At 43.2% G+C, this 21,443-nt stretch overlaps 1 long non-coding RNA gene across 1 annotated transcript in view; it reads left to right on the forward strand.

Moving 5' to 3' along the window:
• The window catches only part of LOC129733823 (uncharacterized), a 20,345-nt gene extending 1,342 nt beyond the window's left edge, over positions 1–19,003 (forward strand). The window contains exons 1-3 of the long non-coding RNA XR_008729726.1: positions 1–3,280; positions 3,432–3,830; positions 18,591–19,003. The exon at positions 1–3,280 is cut by the window's left edge and continues 1,342 nt beyond it. This is a non-coding gene — a long non-coding RNA (uncharacterized LOC129733823). The remainder of the gene's footprint in view (positions 3,281–3,431; positions 3,831–18,590) is intronic.
• The last annotated feature ends 2,440 nt before the right edge of the window (positions 19,004–21,443 follow it).

Raw genomic sequence — 21,443 nt, forward strand, 5'->3', positions numbered from 1 at the left:
GAATCGAGTCCCACGTGGAACTTCCTCCGGAGGAAGAATACGCGTTCCTTTCTGGCTTGATCATCGACGCCGCGACTCAAGCTCAGACGAAACCGATACCCGGGGTAACGATTAGACGGCGCCCTCCCTCCAAGTGGACAAAGGGTGCTCAGACCTGTACGCGCGAAGGTCCACGGTGTATTTGGCCTTCCGAGAACAAGGCACTATCGATTTGCTCCGAAAGTACGATGTACTGGATAGACAGATGAAGAGCTTGATAAAAGCAAAAAAACGCGGATACTGGCGGCGGTTCGTAAACGCGTTGTCGAGGGAAACAGCGATAAGCACTCTTTGGGATACCGCCAGACGCATGCGGAATCGTAACGTTTCGAATGAGTCCGAGGAGTATTCAGATCGCTGGATACTCGTTTCGCCAAAAAGGTCTGCCCGGACTCTGTCCCCGAACAGAAGACCTTTCGCGACGCGTTATTAGTAACTACGGAAGAGCCTTCATTTTCGATGTTGGAATTTTCAATGGCTCTCCTCTCGTGCAACAATAAAGCCCCAGGGTTGGATAGAATAAAATTCAACCTGTTGAAGAATCTACCCGACTCTGCAAAAAGACGCTTGTTGAACTTATTCAACAAGTTCCTTGAGCTAAACATTGTTCCGCAAGACTGGAGGGAGGTAAAAGTCATTGCTATTCAAAAACCCGGAAAACCTGCCTCTGATCACAATTCTTAAAGGCCGATTGCTATGCTCTCTTGCCTCAGGAAATTAATGGAGAAAATGATCCTCTTACGGTTAGACAAATGGGTCGAAACAAATGGTTTACTTTCAGGTACTCAATTTGGCTTTCGCCGGGGCAAAGGAACGAACGATTGCCTAGCGTTGCTTTCTACCGAAATTCAACTCGCCTTTGCTCGAAAAGAGCAAATGGCTTCTGCATTCTTGGACATTAAGGGGGCATTTTACTCTGTCTCTGTAGAAGTTTTAACCGAGAAACTTCATTCGCAGGGACTTTCACCAAATTTGGATAATTTTTTGTTCAATTTGTCGTCAGAAAAGCATATGTATTTCTCACATGGTGATTCGACAACTTCCCGAATTAGTTACATGGGCCTTCCTCAGGGCTCATGTTTAAGCCCTCTCTTATATAATTTTTACGTCAATGACATCGATAAATGTCTTGCAAATTCATGCACGCTACGGCAACTTGCAGACGATAGCGTTGTATCCATTACTGGAAGCGAGGCTAGCGATCTGCAAGGACCATTGCGAAATACCTTACACAATTTGTCTGAATGAGCTCTTAAGCTGGGTATCGAAATCCCTCCGGCGAAAACTGAGCTGGTCGTTTTTTCTAGGAAGCATAACCCAGCTCAGCTGCAGCTCCTACTAACGGGTAAAACGATCTCTCAGGTTTTAGTCGCTAAATATCTCGGGGTCTGGTGCGACTCTAAATGCACCTGGGCTTGTCATATTAGGTATCTAACACGAAAATGCCATCAGAGGATTAATTTTCTTCGTACGATTACCGGAACCTGGTGGTGTTGTCACTACCCTCCAAGTAGGGTAGCTTCCCGACAAACTTCAGCAACACGAGACCTGGACTTAGTCACAAGGCCGGCGCGCTACTTGGCAAACTGGAGGGATTTTGCGATACTAAATTTCACTGAAACGCTCAACTTCTTTAAAAAGTGTTTTATTGAACGGTGTGGTGTGTGCTTCGACGGGGGTCACGACAGGTACGTACCGCTACTTCTCTCGACTCTCCTGGCTCGATGTGCGGCGTCCCGCGTCGAACGATGATTTTCCGCCGGTCAGCGACAGGGCGGCTGCAACTGCGTGGGTGGTGTGTAGGCGACCTGGAAAGGCGTTCCAGGCAAGGGTCTTCTCAGGCGCTTCCTTCGTTGGCGTGGATCGGTTGGCGACGGACGATACCGACTTCTGCCGAACCGAGAAGAGAATCCTCTCCTTTACGGTTAGGGCCGTTGCCCGAGAGCATGTTGGTCTTTTACGGTTAGTCGTAGACAACTTAATGCTGCCTAGGCCGAAGCGGGTGCCGAGTGCTATCGCGATCGCCAATCGCAAATTTATTAAATGCAACAAAAAGGTCCTATGGGCGGGAAATTTTCCCAAAACTAGCCAGGTTCAGAGGTATTTTACGGTGGCGGATACATTAATCACTTATTTCCGTGGTTACCTGAATAATTCTTATGATTGTCCTCTTTTACTCCTCAGTTTCTCCGGTTCAACAATCATTTACCACCAATTACCTCTTTTTTTGAAAAAACTCGCACCTCTTTATCACTCGCTCGCCTGAATTCAAATGCGCTGTTGGCGCGTACTCGATAGCCGCCAATGCTCGTAGTTCAAATTTGGTATGGCGGCTAGTCGACTCATTTCGCCCCGTATGCGACAGCCCATCGGTTTTGTGTAAGAGTTGAACTGTGGAAGCTTAGTACGTTACATGAAAAATAGGTGAGCGTTTACTAGGTACATTTCATACAATTAAAAAAACATTTGATTTCACTGTAACGATCGGTTACACTATCCCCCACTCCGGTTAAATAATTGAACTATTCAGTTCAATTATTTAGAACGAAAAGCTTCGGAAGCTGTCAAGTGGTTACTGAACATAAAACGAACAAATACATCGCAACACGTAGTAGTTAAAAAACATGGAATCAGTGGAACATCACGACTTGTAGCAACTAAGAGTACATTTTTCGTTCGAAAATCTGCCATAATTGTACATATGTAATATTTTTGTTTAGTGTAACTGAGTGTTCATTGACATCAGTGGTGAGTAATGTTCCTACTATTGCTTCGTTAAGTTCATCTCAGTTTCATCTTGCTTCCGCAGGGGAAGGAGATCACTTATCAGTATCTATTCGTCCGGGTGCTATTAGTGTAAAAGTAGTTGAGCTTATAACAAAGTTGGAGCAATTTACTAAGGGACTATACTTGCACGTGACATATCTACATAATAAAAAATATGAGGATTGACCGACGCAACAAACAAAAATACCAAACTGAACAATAAATATTAAAATTATGTATCGCTTTAATGTTAGGCTAAAAGAAAAGTTTATTTCCAGGTTCATTCGGCTGGTTGGCCTTCCAGCGAATTTCAGGTGTCCAAGGATGGGGTTCCTTTCGATTAAATGATGGTGCTTTCACGCGTAAAAGCTAATTTGTCACGTTATTCCACCTGAAGAACGAACCTGATAACCAACGCATTTCATTCGCCGTTTGCGATACTTTATGCTTTCAGAATGAGTGATGAGTAGTTTCGGTATGTGGTTCCTATTTTTTTTTTGCTTGTTCCTATCCCTAACCTAACTACCTATGTTACTACTTACTAATTATTTCTAATAGTTTATCTACTAATTTTAATCCTATTTCTATCTTCATGCAATAAATTTATTTTAGTGATTCTCTTCCAGATCTCTTTTCAGCAAGAAGCTTTTCTCTCTTGCTGCACGAAGCTTTCATCGCCGCGGTCCGGGTTCATTAAACGCACGACGATCGATGAACATTATGACAGATTCATCTAGCACTCGATGAACTTGAAACACGTCAATGAGCGCATCTCGCTGTTAGCCTGCCATAATCTGAAGCATGCTTCTAGATACTCGGATTTTTCAGTGCTTATTATCTGGCCGAAGATCGGCTGCAGAAAATATTCCCAGATTTTTACCGTTTTCATCTGCCAATTCATAAGAACTTGTACCTCTCCTCGCAACGACTACGCATGGGAGATAGAGAGGTCCATATTTGGCATTGTAATGATCGGCCGCTGAGGATAATCGAAAGTTCTTCTTCAATACGGACTGGCCCACTTGGTAAGTGGCTGCAAATTTTTTATGTCTCAGATTACAAGTTTTTACATTTTTGTCGTGACCCTTTTTCAAATTTTGTTCGACCAGCTTGAAAACTCTTTCGTTCATTTGTTTCCGGTTTTCATCCCGCTGTACAATCGAGCTTTCCTGACAATCGACCTCGCGTTTATGTTCATTTCCTCGCGTAAGTTTTTCATGGCCATACAAGATGCGGTATGATGTTAAACCAGTGGAAGATTGAGCAGTGGAGTTGATCATTTTCTCAATTTCCGCGATCCTGGTATCCCATATCCGTTGATCATCTCGCATGTATGTGCGTAAGCATGCGTTGATCGTCCTGTTGGTTCTTTCGACGGGAGTGTTGAATTCCTCTTCGTTGCAGCAGTGCTTGGAATTCTTTTCCGACAAATGTTGACGCGTTATCGGTAATGATTACCTCCGGAGTTCCCAATCTCCTCATCCAACAATCCTCTACAATACGGCACACTTCCTTAGCTTCTATTTTCCTAACTGGAACTAACTGTACCCATTTGGAAAATAAATCTATTAACACCAACAAATGGCATTTTCCTGACTTGCTTCTAGGAAGATTCTGAATGAAATCTAGTGCCAATATTTGAAACGGTTTATTGTTGAGTTTCTGGTTACCCATTGCCGGCGCAGTTGCAACTGTAGAAGACTTACATTGTTTACAGACGGAACAGCATTGGATGTAACGTTTCAGATCAATTGCCATTCTCGGCCAATAATATTTTTGTTTGAGCCGATGAATGGTCTTCTCAAACCCAGGGTGCATCACAGCGTCATGCTCTCCCTGCAACACTTCCTGCCTTAGCTCTTCTGGCACACAAAGTTTCCACTCAAACTTGTAGTCCAACAGTTCGGTACGAGTCGCTACAAATTTGTAGAGTTTCGATTCTTCGATTTTAAAATCGGCATAGTTCTGCGGGAACTCTTCTACCTTACGATACAGGTTGGTGTACCAGCTATCGCCGCTTTTAATTTCCAGTGTTTCTAAGGACCGTGACAGTGCATGGTTTAAATTAGTTTATTTGACACGGCACGATACATTTTCTGTTTTACTGAGCCAAGTACAATTCGTATTAATTCTACGTTAGCAGGGAAAAGAGGGAGGCCTTTTCTTTATTCTCGCGGCCGACTACGAGCTAGTGGGGATTTAAGGTGAGAGGAGGGGAGATACAATTTTGATTTTAACTATATTGAGTTATACGATTTATTTATTTGTACATGGCTAAGCAGTGATGTTCTATTTGAGCAGTTTGGACTGAGGTGTCTACGTGAACATAAAGATGCCGAGTCTTCGTTTGAGTGTCTCCAGTTTGGTGTATCATCTTCTTTCAGCGTGTAGCGGGAATGGTAATCTAACAAATAGATAGAAGAGTTTCATATTTTAATACCAGCGTGTTTTATGAACACGTACAGCTGTGTCATGTACTGGAGATCACCGCTTCCCAGAATGTCTCTAACGGGTACGTTCGGTTGTTTTCCTCGGGCCCGAAGGGAATCTATAAGCTCGGACCTAACACCACAGTATTCGGTACACGACCAAACAACATGCTCGATGTCATGGTAGCCATCGCCACAAACGCAGTGATTACTGTCTACAAGCCCTATACGAAAGAGATGCGTGTTTAACGTGTAGTGATTGGACATAAGTCTGGACATCACGCGAATGAAGTCCCGACCTACATCCAACCCCTTGAACCATGCTTTCGTCGATACCTTAGGAAAAATGGAATGTAGCCACCGTCCCAGTTCATCTGAGTTCCATGATGATTGCCAACTGTTGAGTGTTCTCTGACGCAAAATGCTATAAAATTCATCATAAGCAATTGGTCTTTCATAAATATCGCCATCAATAGCATCCACCTTAGCAAAAGAGTCAGCCTTTTCATTACCCGGAATCGAGCAATGAGAAGGGACCCACGCTAAGGTAACCCGGTAATTTTTATCTGTTAAAGCACTTAAAAACCGCCGTATTTTCCCCAGGAAATACGGGGTGTGCTTCACAGGCTTCATTGATCGCAGAGCCTCAATGGCACTGAGACTATCTGTGAAGATGAATTAGTGGTCTGTGGGTAGGGTTTCGATGATTCCAAGAGAGTACTGAATAGCAGCAAGTTCTGCGACGTACACGGAAGCAGGAGCATCGAGTTTGTAGGAGGCGGTAAAATTTTCGTGGAAAACACCGAAGCCAGTGGACTCATCTAGATTAGATCCGTCAGTGTAAAACCTTTTATCATAACTAACATGTTTAAACTTATTCGAAAAAATCTTAGGGATCTCTTGGGGTCGCAATTGATCCGGGATACCAGAAATGTCTTGTTTCATGGTGGTGTCGAAGAATATAGCATTATTAGAAGTATCTAAAAGTGCAACATTGGAGGAATCGTATGAAGAAGGATTAATATCTTGAGCCATATAGTCAAAATATAAAGTCATAAATCTGGATTGAGATTGAAGGTCGACCAACCTCTCGAAATTTTCAATTACTAATGGGTTCATAACTATGCATCGAATTAGCAACCGGTAAGAGAGATTCCAAAAACGATGTTTCAACGGAAGAATACCCGCTAACACTTCAAGACTCATCGTATGGGTCGACTGCATGCAACCCAAGGCAATACGCAAACAACGATATTGTATTCTTTCTAGTTTCAAAATATGCGTGTTCGCAGCGGAGCGAAAGCAGAAACAACCGTACTCAAGAACTGACAGTATTGTTGTTTGGTATAACCTCAGAAGGTCTCCTGGGTGGGCTCCCCACCAGGTTCCGGTAATCGTACGAAGAAAATTAATCCTCTGTTGGCATTTTCGTGTCAGATACCTAATATGACAAGCCCAGGTGCATTTAGAGTCGAACCAGACCCCGAGATATTTAGCGACTAAAACCTGAGAGATCGTTTTACCCGTTAGTAGGAGCTGCAGCTGAGCTGGGTTATGCTTCCTAGAAAAAACGACCAACTCAGTTTTCTCCGGAGAGAATTCGATACCCAGCTTAAGAGCCCATTCAGACAAATTGTCTAAGGTATCTTGCAATGGTCCTTGCAGATCGCTAGCCTCGTTACCAGTAATGGATACAACGCTATCGTCTGCAAGTTGCCTTAGCGTGCATAAATTTGCAAGACATTCATCGATGTCATTGACGTAAAAATTATATAAGAGAGGGCTTAAACATGAGCCCTGGGGAAGACCCATGTAACTAATTCGGGAAGTTGTCGAATCGCCATGTGAGAAATACATATGCTTTTCTGACGACAAATTGATCAAAAAGTTATTCAAATTTAGTGAAAGTCCCTGCGAATGAAGTTTCGCGCTTAAAACTTCTACAGAGACAGAGTCAAAAGCCCCCTTAATATCCAAGAACGCAGAAGCCATTTGCTCTTTTCGAGCAAATGCGAGTTGAATTTCAGTAGAAAGCAACGCTAGGCAATCGTTCGTCCCTTTGCCCTGGCGAAAGCCAAATTGAGTATCTGAAAGTAAACCGTTTGTTTCAACCCATTTGTCTAACCGTAAGAGGATCATTTTCTCCATTAATTTCCGGAGGCAAGAGAGCATCGCAATCGGCCTATATGAATTGTGATCAGAGGCAGGTTTCCCGGGATTCCGAATAGCAATGACTTTTACCTCCCTCCAGTCATGCGGAACAATATTTAGCTCAAGAAACTTGTTGAACAAGTCCAACAAGCGTCTTTTTGCAGAGTCGGGTAGATTCTTCAACAGGTTGAATTTTATTCTATCTAACCCTGGAGCCTTATTGTTGCACGACAGGAGAGCCATTGAAAATTCCAACATCGAAAATGGAGGCTCTTCCGTAGTTACTATAAAGGCGTCGCGAAAGGTTTTCTGTTCCGGTACAGAGTCCGGACAGACCTTTTTGGCAAAATCAAGTATCCAGCGATCTGAATACTCCTCACTCTCATTCGAAACGTCACGGTTCCGCATGCGCCTGGCGGTATCCCAAAGACTGCTCATCGCTGTTTCCCTCGACAACGCGTTTACGAACCGCTGCCAGTACCCGCGTTTTTTCGCCTTTACTAAGCTCTTCATCTGCCTGCCCAGTGCCTCGTACTTTCGTAGTAGGTTGACAGTGCCGTACTCCCGGTAGTCCTTATACGCCGCGGACCTTCGCGCGTACAGCTCAGAGCACTCTTTGTCCCACCATTTGTTGGGAGGGCGTTGCCTAATCGTTACCCCGGGTATCGGTTTCGTCTGAGCTTGCGTCGCGGCGTCGATTATCAAGCCAGCTAAGAACGCGTATTCTTCCTCCGGAGGAAGTTCCTCGTGAGTCTCGATAGATTCCGCTATAATAGACTCATAACGCTTCCAATCAATATAACGTGTAAGGTCGTAGGAAATATTGATTGGGTTCGGGGGAGTTGAACCATTGGCAATTGATATAACGATTGGAAGATGATCACTACCGTAGGGATCGTTGATTACTTTCCACTGGCAATCTAACGCTAGTGATGTCGAGCAGAGGGATAGGTCAAGCACGCTTTCACGTGCTGGAGGATTAGGTACACGTGTCGCTTCCCCAGTATTCAAAAGTGTCATATTGAAGTCGTCGATCAAGTTACAAATTAAAGAAGATCGGTTGTCGTCGTACAGCGACCCCCATAGCGAACAGTGAGAGTTAAAATCTCCCAAAATCAAAAAAGGTGCGGGAAACAATTCTGCTATATCAAGGAGTTGCTTCTGTTCAATCCGCGCGGATGGGGGAATATATAACGAAACAAGGCAAAGGTCTTTTCCATTCATATTCGTTTGAATGGCAACAACTTCAATATTCGAGATCGAGGGAAGGTCGATTCTGAAAAAAGAATAGCAATTTTTGATCCCTAAAAGTACCCCTCCACCGTGTGAGTCTCGATCTCGACGAATGATGTTAAAATCGTGGGAATTAAGTTGATCGTTTGAATTGAGAAAAGTTTCACAAAGCGCGAACGCATCACAATTGTATGTGTTTATCAAATGTGAAAATAGATCGAATTTGGGGATGATACTTCTGCAATTCCACTGTAATACAGTGATAAAATTCCTAGCCTCTTTCGCCGTATTAGTCATCGAAAGATATGATAGCTGGAATGAGGGGCCAAGTTGCTGCTAGTTGCTTCAAAAAGGTTTTCACTGTGGGGAGGAGGGCAAGAAGAATATTTTGAAGGGGATCTGGTATGTTGAACGTTTTAAATATCCAATCCACAATATCAGAGAATTTTATGAACCCTGTTTTTTTTATGTCTTTTGATCGAGAAATGGGTGCACGAGGGGTTTTTGGTGCCCCAGGAAGCGGTGGGTACTCCTGGTTTGATTTGAAATTAAAACCGGGGGGTACTTGCTTCGGTTTTTCTTCACCGCTTCCTTTTTGTGTTGTCTTATTGGTCATTCCGCTAGGGGTTATCTTACGACCTTTACGAGAAAGATAAGGAGAGTTGAGCATTCTCCTCTTCCTAGATCCCTCTGGCAAGGCATAGGAACACCCTTCGACGGGATCGTCAGATGTACCCTCATCGGTTGGCAAAAAGGAAAAGATGTTTCCTGTCGAGGGTGGCTCAGCCCTCTTAAGCATTTCTGCAAAAGAGCGCTTTGATCGTTCCTTAAGGGAACGCTTTATTTTTTCCTCGCGCTGTTTGTACGCGGGACATGCCGGAAGGTCATGCCGAGTTCCCTCGCAATAAAGACACTTTTCAGTATCCCCACTGCAAGCGTTCTCAGCATGATTGCCTCCGCACTTGCTACAGCGTGCCTTGTTGCAGCAGTAGGTGGCTGTGTGACCTAACTGCTTACAGTTTTGGCAATGCATGAGGTACTACATAAATTTCCACTTGGTATTCATAATGAATGACAAAGCGGATGAATCGGTTACCAAAGTGAATCGATTACCTTCAATGTACGGTCTGAATTTTTCGATGGCTTCGAGTGCTGCTAGACCTTCTTTTTCCGCTGCTTTCCATGACATCTGCGGTGTGGTCAGCTTGCGGGAGAAGTAAGCAACGACATGTTCCACCCCCTGTTGTTCCTGAGTTAGAACGCCTGCAATAGCACTATCGCTGGCATCCGTTTGCACAGTGAACGGTAACGTAAAATCGGGATTTTTTAGAATAGGTGCTGATATCAATTTTTGTTTCAGCTCTAAAAACGCTTTTTCGGCATCATCATTCCATTTTATGATTTTTGGTTTTCCTTTCAATAAATTTGTTAGCGGAGCTGTAATTTCGCTAAGCCCCGTAAAGAAACGCCGGTAATAGTTTACCATTCCGAGAAACCTACGAAGAGATCGGACTGACGTTGGCCGTTCAAAATTGTTGATCGCCTCTACCTTATCAGGGTTAGGCCTCAATCCTGCCTTAGACAGTATGAAACCAAGGTACGGTAACTCTGGCACACAGAACTTCGACTTTTCAATGTTAATTGAAAGATTGGCCTCTCTCAATCTGCGTGCCACTTCCTTGAGGCTTTCTATGTGCTCGTCGAAAGTGTCGCTGGCAATCACGATGTCGTCTAAATAGACAAACACTCGTGGCTCTAATTCACCGCATCCTAAAACTTGGTCCATAAGTCTGGACCGTGTTGCAGGACTGTTAACAAGGCCAAATGGCAGTCTCGTGAATTGAAACAGACCTCTTCCAAAAACACGGAAAGCGGTGTATTTACGAGAAGCAGGGTCTAACGGTATCTGCCAGAAAGCTTTCGACAGATCAATTGTCGACAAGTACCGTGACGAGCCAAGCCTTCCCAGAATTCGGTCCTGGTGAGGCAGTGGGTAGGCGTCTCTACGCGTCCTATCGTTCAAATTTCTGGCGTCTAAGCACATCCTGAGCTTCATTTGTTTCCCGCCATCTTCGTCTTCTGTGCTCTTAAGAACTGGCACTATTAGAAGCGCCCAGTCGCTAGTAGACTTCTCTACCACTCCAGATCGAATCCACTTATCCAGTTCCTCGTTCACATGCTTTTGGACTTCCGGTGACCACGGATACGGATTCAGCCGAACTGGATCCGCTTCTGCATGTTCGGGCGTAAACTCAATTTTATGGCTTATCAGAGGCGTTGTTTCCAAAAACTGTCCGTCTACAAATCCCTTGAACTTCTTTTTTACTTCCTCCAATTGTTTTTGCTGTTCGGGTGACAAAGAGATCTCATCTTCTGGCTCCACTGCCACTTCCTCTATTGTATTTACACCATCCTTAATAGTGGGTTCTATTCCGAAGAGGTGCCAGAAATTAATGCCTAGGAGCAGCCGACGCTTTAATGTTGAGGCAATTATGGTAGTAACAAGCTTTGTTTCACCGTTGAATGTGACTGGGAGATGGACGTATCCCTGTACGGCCAAATTTTCTCCCCCTGCTGCCAGAAGCTTCATCTTGGTAGGGAATTTTTTTAGCTTTAATTTTTTTAACAGCTCTTCCCCTCCCATACCTAGAATCGAAACTTGAGCTCCACTATCCAGTAATCCGATCAGCTTTATACCCATTACCTCTATCCCAACAAATGGACGGTTATCTCTTTCAATCGCGACGGGCAACTCTTCGACATCTTTATTGTCTGGGACAAATATTCTTGGAGGCTTTTGAGATCGCCTTCGACGACCTCCTACGTCGATTTGGGCGCGTTTTTTGCACAGTATGGACAATTTTCACGAGTGAAATCGTAAAATCCGCATCTCGTACAAAAACGTTCTTTTTCTGTGAGACAACTTTCGTAGTAGTGATTTTCACCACGGCAGTTGAAACAGGTGTATTTGTTGGGTATCCGGTATTCTGCTACCCGCTTGTCCAATAAGCTTTTGCTGTTTCCTTCCAGTGGCGATACTGGGGATGGGAGGTGCCTTTCTCGTTGCTCGGCAGGTTTGTTACGCTCGCCTCTCTCTCTGCTACTCTTCCATTTTTCTGGTTCATTGCTACCTTTTTGCTTCCAGTCCTTGTTTTGATTTCGATTCCATTCATTTCTTCCATCTTTTTGCCAATTCTTGTTTTTGCCATTGTTCCACTCCTTATCACTATTTTTTCCATCTCTATTGTCGTAGGGTACTCGATGGTACGGTTTTTGGACTACCTCGTGAACATAAGATTGTCTGTGAGTTGTCTTATTTTCTTTTTGCCGGTAGCGATACCAGTTGGCCGAGTCTAGCTTTCTCCCCCAGAGCTGTAAGGAGCGTAAAGTGCTGATATTTTTGACTACCAACGCTTTTTTATAATCCGATCGCAGATTACGAAATATAATTTCAAATTTCCGCTGTTCGGTTGGTGGAATGGACATATAGTCGAAAATCTCTGTTACTGCCTTGATATAATCAGTAAACTTTTCCGATTTTCGCTGTATTCGGTTTGCTGCTTGCTGCTCGTAATGGAAATCTAAATCTGGTGGCTGGTATTCTTGCTTCAGCTCAATGACCAACTCGTTCCAGTTACGAAAAATTGCATTCCGCTTTCCCTCCATATACCAAGTCCGTACATCACCCGCAAAAAGGTGAATGGCTTTATTGAAAAACGTACGCTTGCTGATATTCTCAGCTTCAGCCAAAAACTCTACCTCAGCAATGAACTTGTTCAGTTTCCTCCCTTCATCTCTTCCGTCATACTTTAACTTCCAATCCGCCACCGGACGTGGCTGACGAGACGATTTCTGTCTTCGTGGCCCTTCATCCGAACTAGAATAGCTATTGGAACTACTATCACTAGCCGTATTCTCATCTGTCTCTTCATCGCTATCTTGCCTATCCTGACAACGTGTCCTTCTACTCAGCTCTTTTTTCTTTTAATAAGAATCGTGATTCGCTTTATTCTGCTTTCTGTTCTTACGTTCATTTGCATCATTCTTGTTCTCAGTTCTTATATCCTTTGCATCTTTATCAGTTTTCTCTTAACTAACGTTCGAACGATTTTCTGCGAGGTTCAACTGACTAAGCTTTTGTTTATTTGTTTGTTTATTTTACTTCAATTTATCTGACAAAAGTCTTAATAAATAACATGAATCAGGGTCAAGTCTACAAAATATTTGCTTGCTTCAACTTATACACAAACTTGCGGGATGATTCGCCAAACTCAAAAAAATCTTCAACACTCAGGAAGGTTCTGACTGCAGCGGTGACAGGTTCGTAGAATCCAAATGATGTGCGGTGAAAGGAGGTTTGAAGTAGGCCAGTAGATCTCAAGGCACGTTGAGAAGCACGGAAGTTTAGCTGGTACACGAGCGACGGTGAATCGATTTCTCCATTCATAATTTTCGCAACGAAAGCAGCTTGCTGTATTTTTCGGCGATGTTCAAGTGTGTCAAGGCCAAGTAGCTTTCAGCGATCAGTATACGGTGGAAGGTTATCCGGATCACGCCAGGGTAGATCCCGTAGTGCGAATCGTACGAATCTTTTTTGAACACGTTCTATCCGCAAACACCAAGATAGCTGGTGGGGGAACCAGATCATGCTGCAGTTTTCGAGTAATGGTCGTACCAGTGAACAGTAGAGCGCTTTTATACAGTGAGGATCTCTGAAGTCACGGCTAATTTTAGCAATAAATCCTTATTGTCGATTCGCTTTCGATATTAAGCTGGCATGATGCAAATGGAAATTAAGCTTGGCATCGAGTAAAACACCAAGGTCGCACACACGGTCGACTCTTTTCAGCTCAAGTCCTTCGATGCGATAATCGAACATGATCGGGTTTGAAATTCGGTGAAATGTCATAACCTCGCATTTTTTAATGCTGATTACTAGCCAGTTCCTGTGGCACCAGTCGACGAAAACATTTAGCAGAGCTTGTAGACGGCGGCAATCGTCAATTGTACGGACTACCAAATACAACTTTAAATCATCCGCGTATACCAACTTACAACCAACCTTTAACAGTAGCATAGCATCATTGAAGAAAAGCGCAAACAGTAAAGGCCCCATGTTGCTACCTTGTGGAACTCCCTATGTATTCGTGAACTGCGATGAAACGCAACAACCAATTTTCACACGTAGAATCCGGCCACATAAGTATGAACTCAGCCATTCGATGAACTGACGTGATGCTCCTAGACGGGTAATTTTATGCAACAATATGCAATGGTCAATGCGATCAAAGGCAGCCTTCAAATAGGTGTAAATGACATCTATTTGAGCTCTTTGTTCCATATTTGAGATACACGTTGAAGTGAACTCCAATAGATTTGTACACACTGAGCGATTCGGTATAAATCCATGTTGCGTGGTAGATATGTAATTTTTAGTGCAATGAAGCATAACATCGCTAACTAGAATCTCAAACAGTTTAGAGCCTGCCGAAAGACTAGTGATGCCACGATAGTTCCTGACATTTAGTCGGTCGCCAGATATTAGTATTGGAAACATAAAAGACTGTTTCCGCACTTCGGGAAATTTTCGTTGCTCAAACGATTTGTTAAAAATACAGCGCAGTGGATTTGCCAACACAGTGGCACATCGACTGATAACTATGGCGGGGATGCCATCGGGTCCCGGTGAATAAGAACGTTTAAGTTTCTTCGCTGCACTTAGTATCAAGTCGGTGGTAACTTCAAATGTGGTTAAATCAGCCGAACCGGCCGGGACGGCAGCCGCCGCAATTTCCGCATCGAAATTCGAGGCAACTCTGTCAGCAAACACGGAGGCGAAAAAATTTGCGAAGAGTTCACATGAGTCAGATTCTGAAGCAGAAACTGAATTATCCAGACAAACATTTACAGGTATCGAGGAGCATTTTCTTTTGGAGTTGACGAAGTTCCAAAAATTTCTGGGGTTCCTACGGAGGTCTGTCTGCACACGTAGGACGTACGATTTGTACAATTCACTATTAAGGCGACGGTATTCGTCGCTGGCGCTTTTGAAATTGCGTTTCGTTATCAGCGTTTTCAGACGACGATATTTTCGCTGTGCATTATTCCGAAATCGTTTCAGATCGCGCAACCGACGTGTGCACCACGCAGGGTTATTCGGTCGCTTCACTAACGGTACATTTACGTTTAACCACTGGATTATAACGTCGCAAAAATGTGCAGTCATATCGTCTACATCAGTGCATAGATATATAAAAGTCCAGTCGAAACCCAACAAGTAATCTTCGAGTGCGACGAAATCAATTTTGCGATAATTCAGTGATCGTGTTATACTCTCTGCGCTTACTGAAGCAGCGCTATTGGAACACAAGTTAGGTAGCTTGATTGTCAGGGGCGGATGGTGGCGGTCGACAGGGAGCAGAGGTGTGATACAACTATCCACAGTAAGTCGGTGCTCAGAAGAACAAAAAACCAGATCCAGCGTGCGATCGTTATGATTCCGTTGAAAGTTTTGCTGCTTTAGATTCAAAAAATCAGTACCATCTATCAGAGTCGCACTAGCAGTAGGTAGTTGATCGGAGGCTGGAAGAGAATCGGGCATCCACATGATACGCGGCTGATTGTAGTCACCACAGACAAACACAATCTCATTTACATGAGCATGAGCATGAGCATGAGCATGATTGACCGCCCGCGGTTGCTACTCCGTTATTGCCAGATCAGCTGTAATTACACAAAGAACCAACAGATGATGTTTGGGACCAACATGCATCCTCAATGTGTAAAAACAGGTGACCTAAATCTTTATATTAGGCAATACCAGCGCCGGCCGCATCCGAATGCAGGTCAAAGAAGGAGTTTGTATAGGAATATGTTGACGTGATACTCGCTTTATTGGAAGCCGAGAACACCTCTGCACTTCCACGAGAAATCACTGGGATGTTGGATAAAAGGGAAGGTATACAGCAGGGTTCGTTTTGGTAAACGATGCGCTAATGTCGGGTTCTTCAGAACAAGTGCCGCGTCTACAAGTTTATTACATCCGCCACGATATTCATAATGTGTTTCGAACTTTTTTAGTTTGACAATGTAACACCGCAGCAATAAAACGTACGCGAGGATACAGGATTTTTGACTAAACCGAGACAACTTAAAATTACCGTATATCTCCTCGTAAGGTGATGCTCTTTATACCTAAAACTATTGCGCATTGTTGATCCATCTGAAGATAATACGACCTCATGGAAGGTACCGCACGGGGGTTGAAATGATATTTATCGACTCAACGAAATCTACTTCGATTTCCGATGTAATAATTTAGATGCAACGCGCGAGCAGTCTCCGACTTAACGTTGATGAAGATAAGAAAGATATGATGAAATATCTGGGTTCACTTCGCGAAATCACCACACGCCGGAAGTCCATATATCAGCAAAACTCGCCCGGGCTGAATACGCGTTTACACCGAAGCGTTACGAACAACCGCTTTAATCCCCCCGGCCGACACATACGCGCAGGAACTCGGCGTTTACGTCGATTATCTCTTAACAATGTACGCCTAATACGCCTAATAAATATGAAAATTGGCAATGTTCCATGCATCCAAAGCCTCAACAATTTAATAAAAGCAAATATACATATAAGCCTAAATATATTTTTAAATTTATTGACAAAGTGCCGAACTAGTCATAAATATAACAAATTATGTAAAACAACTGGTCAAAAGCTAGAACAATCAAAAAATCAAAGCATATGATTCCTGAGAAACACATACTCCAAACTCCACAAACCACACTAACACTTTGTGGACAAAAATAAAACTTGTTACTGAAACCCTGCGGAAAAAAATACCGCGCACACAATTTCAGACAAACACAATCTCATTTACAGTGCTTTTACCAGACAGCTCACCAATAGAGGAGATGTGTGCATCAATGACGTTGACATCCTGACTCCTATCTGGTGGAATATATACACCACACAGCAGCAGTTTAGTTCCTCGAACCGTGGCACGGACGCAAACTTGCTCCAAACTATCTCCATTCACAGTTTCGATGAGTGAGCTATGATGACACTGCGCCACAGCAATCAGAACACCACCAAAACTGGATTTGTTGCTATTGCGCACACTGCGATCGCACCGATAAACGTTGAATGATGTCCCAAACAGTTGCAGTGAGTTGATGCGGTCATCCAAGCCGGTCTCTGTCAGTATTAGAATGTCGAAATTACACTCACGGGTCGTCAGGAAGAGCTCGTCGATTTTGGTTCTTAATCCCCGCGTGTTTTGGTAGTAGAGCCAAACACTACCGTCATTGTTGTGATCGGTACACTGCAACACAGGATTACTCAGCGCAAGAGGAATATAATTATTAGACAAATACTCGCCTTTGGTCGAAACCCGAAGGTTCCCACCGTCCACAGAAGAACGCAATAAATTCAAATAGTTAACTCCTGTGCCCTGGGTTGTCTGTCTGAGTTTTTTGAACGATCGACAAATTCACGGAATAGCAAGCCAGCAGGCCAGGAAGATGGGTCCAGTGCACGAATTTTCAAATCGGGATCCAGTCCAACTTTGTATGATACGAACGATAAGCTGGTTACGTCTTTATCTTTCGGAACAAGCCGAATGATTTCAGCGGAAGCGGTTGTGTCCAGGCAACGAGAAACAATTTTTTGTATATCACTATTCGTTGTAAGCGGGTTTAAACCAGATATATATAGCCAAAATCTGTTCGTTACAACAGCAGGAAAAAGTGATGGAACAGAATGATCGCTCAGATTTATTTCCTTTGTTCCAGATTCAGCAGGGGCATGAATGAATGGCTGGCGCTCATCACGCCGGCGCTTCACACTGCGTCTTGGCCAAACCGGTGTGTCACATAGAGAAGGGGTAGCGGGTGGCTGTGGCAGTTTCGGGTTAGATGCGAAATTGTCTATTTTTTTGCTCAACGCTTCGACAACGCCGCACAGATGTTGAAATTGAGTGTTTAGATTTGGAATATCGGGTGATAGCGGTTGTTTTATTTCAGAAATGTATGTGTTTATACTGCGACCTTTTAGATCATCTCTGCAGAAAGAACAAATTAACAGAATCTTCCCATGAGCAAAAGCTTCTTTCAAACCGCGAGCGTTAATTCCGCAACATTGCTGGCTGATATGCAAGTAAGCTTCACAGAAACCACAGCGCAGTGGCTCGAGGTCGTTTATGTCGCCTTTACACTCGCAGCATTGTTTTCTCTCCATTTCGTTCTGTGCGAGGTTTTGCAAACGTCAAGCACACAGTGAGCACACGAAATAAGCGATGAAGCTGGTGCTATCGGTGACAAAAAGTACCGGCGATGCAAATAAAATAATCACTTCGCAAATCAAACACAGGCCACGAATCACTTGTACTCCACGATATGTTCCTGATGAAAGGATAAAGTTTTCACAGAAGATATTTTAACTACGGCTGCACACGTTGTTTAACTATTAAAATAGAAGTTCGATTTTAGGTTTATCTTATACGTATTCACGGTTAGATACACTGAACCAAAAAAAAAAAAAAAAAAAAAAAGTTCTAAGTATTTGTCCACTTGCAACAATATTCGTGCTATTAGTATATCGGAGCTAGTGGGTTTACTTTTTCTATGTTTTCCTGCCGTTTTAGGCGTACTTGCTATTCTATTAACTTTCAACGTACCTTTCTTTTGCTTTTTCCTGTTCACTTTGTCTTCTTCAATTGCTGTATCCCATTCTACTTCATCACTTTCTTCTGATTCAGTGACATCAGATTCACTCAAATCATTCGTGTTTTTCCTTTTATCCTTCGCGGTAAAATTATCATTGAGCAACTGGATTGCCAATGCTTCTAATCCGCGCGTATCAAAGTTCAACAAATCTCTCAGTCTCATTACCCTGAATAGTAAATGTATTAACCTAGTTTCAAATGGTAGTAAATCTGTTTTTTTTCTTCACCTTTCTCTCTAGCACATATTGAATCTTCGTAAGTTTTTCCTCGATCTGACAGAATTCTAGTTCCTGTGCTTCCTTAGAAACCAGCGGAACATCCTCAACTTCTGGCTGAGCTTAAGCGAACTACGCAGTTTTCGCTTTTTTGCATCTCGCGAATCACCACTAGAAAATTTTTGCTGGCGTATTAGCAACTCGTGTTCGATTTCATCGTCCAACAAGTGCTCAGGATTCAACGACCGGTATTGTAATTTAAATTTAGACGTCATTGTCTTTTTAGAATAAGTACCGAAAGTTAAATTAATTTTACTTAAAAAAAATATTTATTTACAAGCAAATCTAAACTATAATATTATAAGAAAATTCAAACTTAAATAATTTATTTAGGAAAAAGTAGCACAATAGTAAAAATAATAAATAATTGATGTCAATGTGTTATAGTGCATAATGTTAGGTTTAAGTATATTCAATGTATAATGTGTATAAGTTTTAATGTATTCAAGACCTTATAATTAACGATTTGAATCTCAATCATCTACGTGATACCTGGGATTTTTTTTTTTGAAATTTAACTACTTTTCGGTGCACGTACCGTGACCACTTTTTTCGACAACCGTGAAAACTAACCACTTCGCAACTTCAAACTATTGTTCTGATTAGGAGAAGTGGTAGTGTAACAGACCACACAACAGTGCAACACTGATTGTGTACTCTCCCCTCGTTTCAGTGAAAAACTAAATAGTTTTTTATTCTACTCGATCCTCCGTTTGCCTTTTCGCGATTTTATTTGGGCGCCAATTGTCACTACCCTCCAAGTAGGGTAGCTTCCCGACAAACTTCAGCAGCACGAGACCTGGACTTAGTCACAAGGCCGGCGCGCTACTTGGCAAACTGGAGGGATTTCGCGATACTAAATTTCACTGAAACGCTCAACTTCTTTAAAAAGTGTTTTATTGAACGGTGTGGTGTGTGCTTCGACGGGGGTCACGACAGGTACGTACCGCTACTTCTCTCGACTCTCCTGGCTCGATGTGCGGCGTCCCGCGTCGAACGATGATTTTCCGCCGGTCAGCGACAGGGCGGCTGCAACTGCGTGGGTGGTGTATAGGCGACCTGGAAAGGCGTTCCAGGCAAGGGTCTTCTCAGGCGCTTCCTTCGTTGGCGTGGATCGGTTGGCGACGGACGATACCGACTTCTGCCGAACCGAGAAGGGAATCCTCTCCTTTACGGTTAGGGCCGTTGCCCGAGAGCTCGTTGGTCTTTCACGGTTAGACGTAGACAACTTAATGCTGCCTAGGCCGAAGCGGGTGCCGAGTGCTATCGCGATCGCCAATCGCAAATTTATTAAATGCAACAAAAAGGTCCTATGGGCGGGAAATTTTCCCAAAACTAGCCAGGTTCAGAGGTATTTTACGGAGGCGGATACATTAATCACTTATTTCCGTGGTTACCTGAATAATTCTTATGATTGTCCTCTTTTACTCCTCGGTTTCTCCGGTTCAACAATCATTTACCACCAATTACCTCTTTTTTTGAAAAAACTCGCACCTCTTTATCACTCGCTCGCCTGAATTCAAATGCGCTGTTGGCGCGTACTCGATAGCCGCCAATGCTCGTAGTTCAAATTTGGTATGGCGGCTAGTCGACTCATTTCGCCCCGTATGCGACAGCCCATCGATTTTGTGTAAGAGTTGAACTGTGGAAGCTTAGTACGTTACATGAAAAATAGGTGAGCGTTTACTAGGTACATTTCATACAATTAAAAAAACATTTGATTTTACTGTAACGATCGGTTACAGGGTGCCCACCCAGGAGACCTTCTGAGGCTTTACCAAACAACGATATTGTCTGTAATTGAGTACGGGTGTTTCTGCTTCCGCTCCACAGCAAACACACATTTGTCGACCCATACGATGAGTCTTGAAGTGCTAGCGGGTATTCTTCCGTTGAAACATCGCTTTTGGAATCTCTCTTACCGGTTGCTTATTCGATGCACAGTTATAAACCCATTAGTAACTGAAAATTTCGAGAGGTTGGTCGATCTTCAATCTCAATACAGATTCATGACTTTACATTTTGACTGTATGGCTCAAGATATTCATCCTTCTTCATACGATTCCTCCAATGTCGCACTTTCAGATACTTCTAATAATGCTATATTCTCCGACACCACTATGAAAGAAGATATTATTGGTATCCCGGATCAATTGCGACCGCAAGAGAATCCTAAGATTTTTTCCAATAAGTTCAAACATGTTAGTTGTGATAAAATGTTTTACACTGACGGATCTAATCTAGGTCCACTGGCTTCGATGTTTTCCACGAAAATTTTACTGCCTCCTACAAACTCGATGCTCCTTCTTCCGTGTACGTCGCAGAACTTGCTGCTATTCAGTACTCTCTTGGGATCATCGAAACCCTGCCCATAGACCACTACTTCATCTTCACAGACAGTCTCAGTGCCATTAAGGCTCTGCGATCGATGAAGACTGTGAAGCACACCCCGTATTTTCTGGGGAAAATACGGCGGTTTTTAAGTGCTTTAACAGATAGAAATTTCCGGGTTACCTTATCGTGGGTCCCTTCTCATTGTTCCATTCCGGGCAATGAAAAGGCTGACGCTTTAGCTAAGGTGGGTGCTATTGACGGCGATATTTATGTAAGACCAATTGCTTATGATGAATTTTATAGCATTTTGCGTCAGAGAACACTCAACAGTTGGCAATCATCATGGAACTCAGATGAACTGGGACGGTGGCTACATTCCATTTTTCCTAAGGTATCGACGATAGCATGGTTCAAGAGGTTGGATGTAGGTCGGGACTTTATTCGCGTGATGTCCAGACTTATGTCCAATCACTACACGTTGAA

The sequence above is a fragment of the Wyeomyia smithii genome, chromosome 1 (assembly GCF_029784165.1).
Source record: "Wyeomyia smithii strain HCP4-BCI-WySm-NY-G18 chromosome 1, ASM2978416v1, whole genome shotgun sequence".
In the NCBI taxonomy this organism is placed as follows: Eukaryota; Metazoa; Arthropoda; class Insecta; order Diptera; family Culicidae; genus Wyeomyia; species Wyeomyia smithii.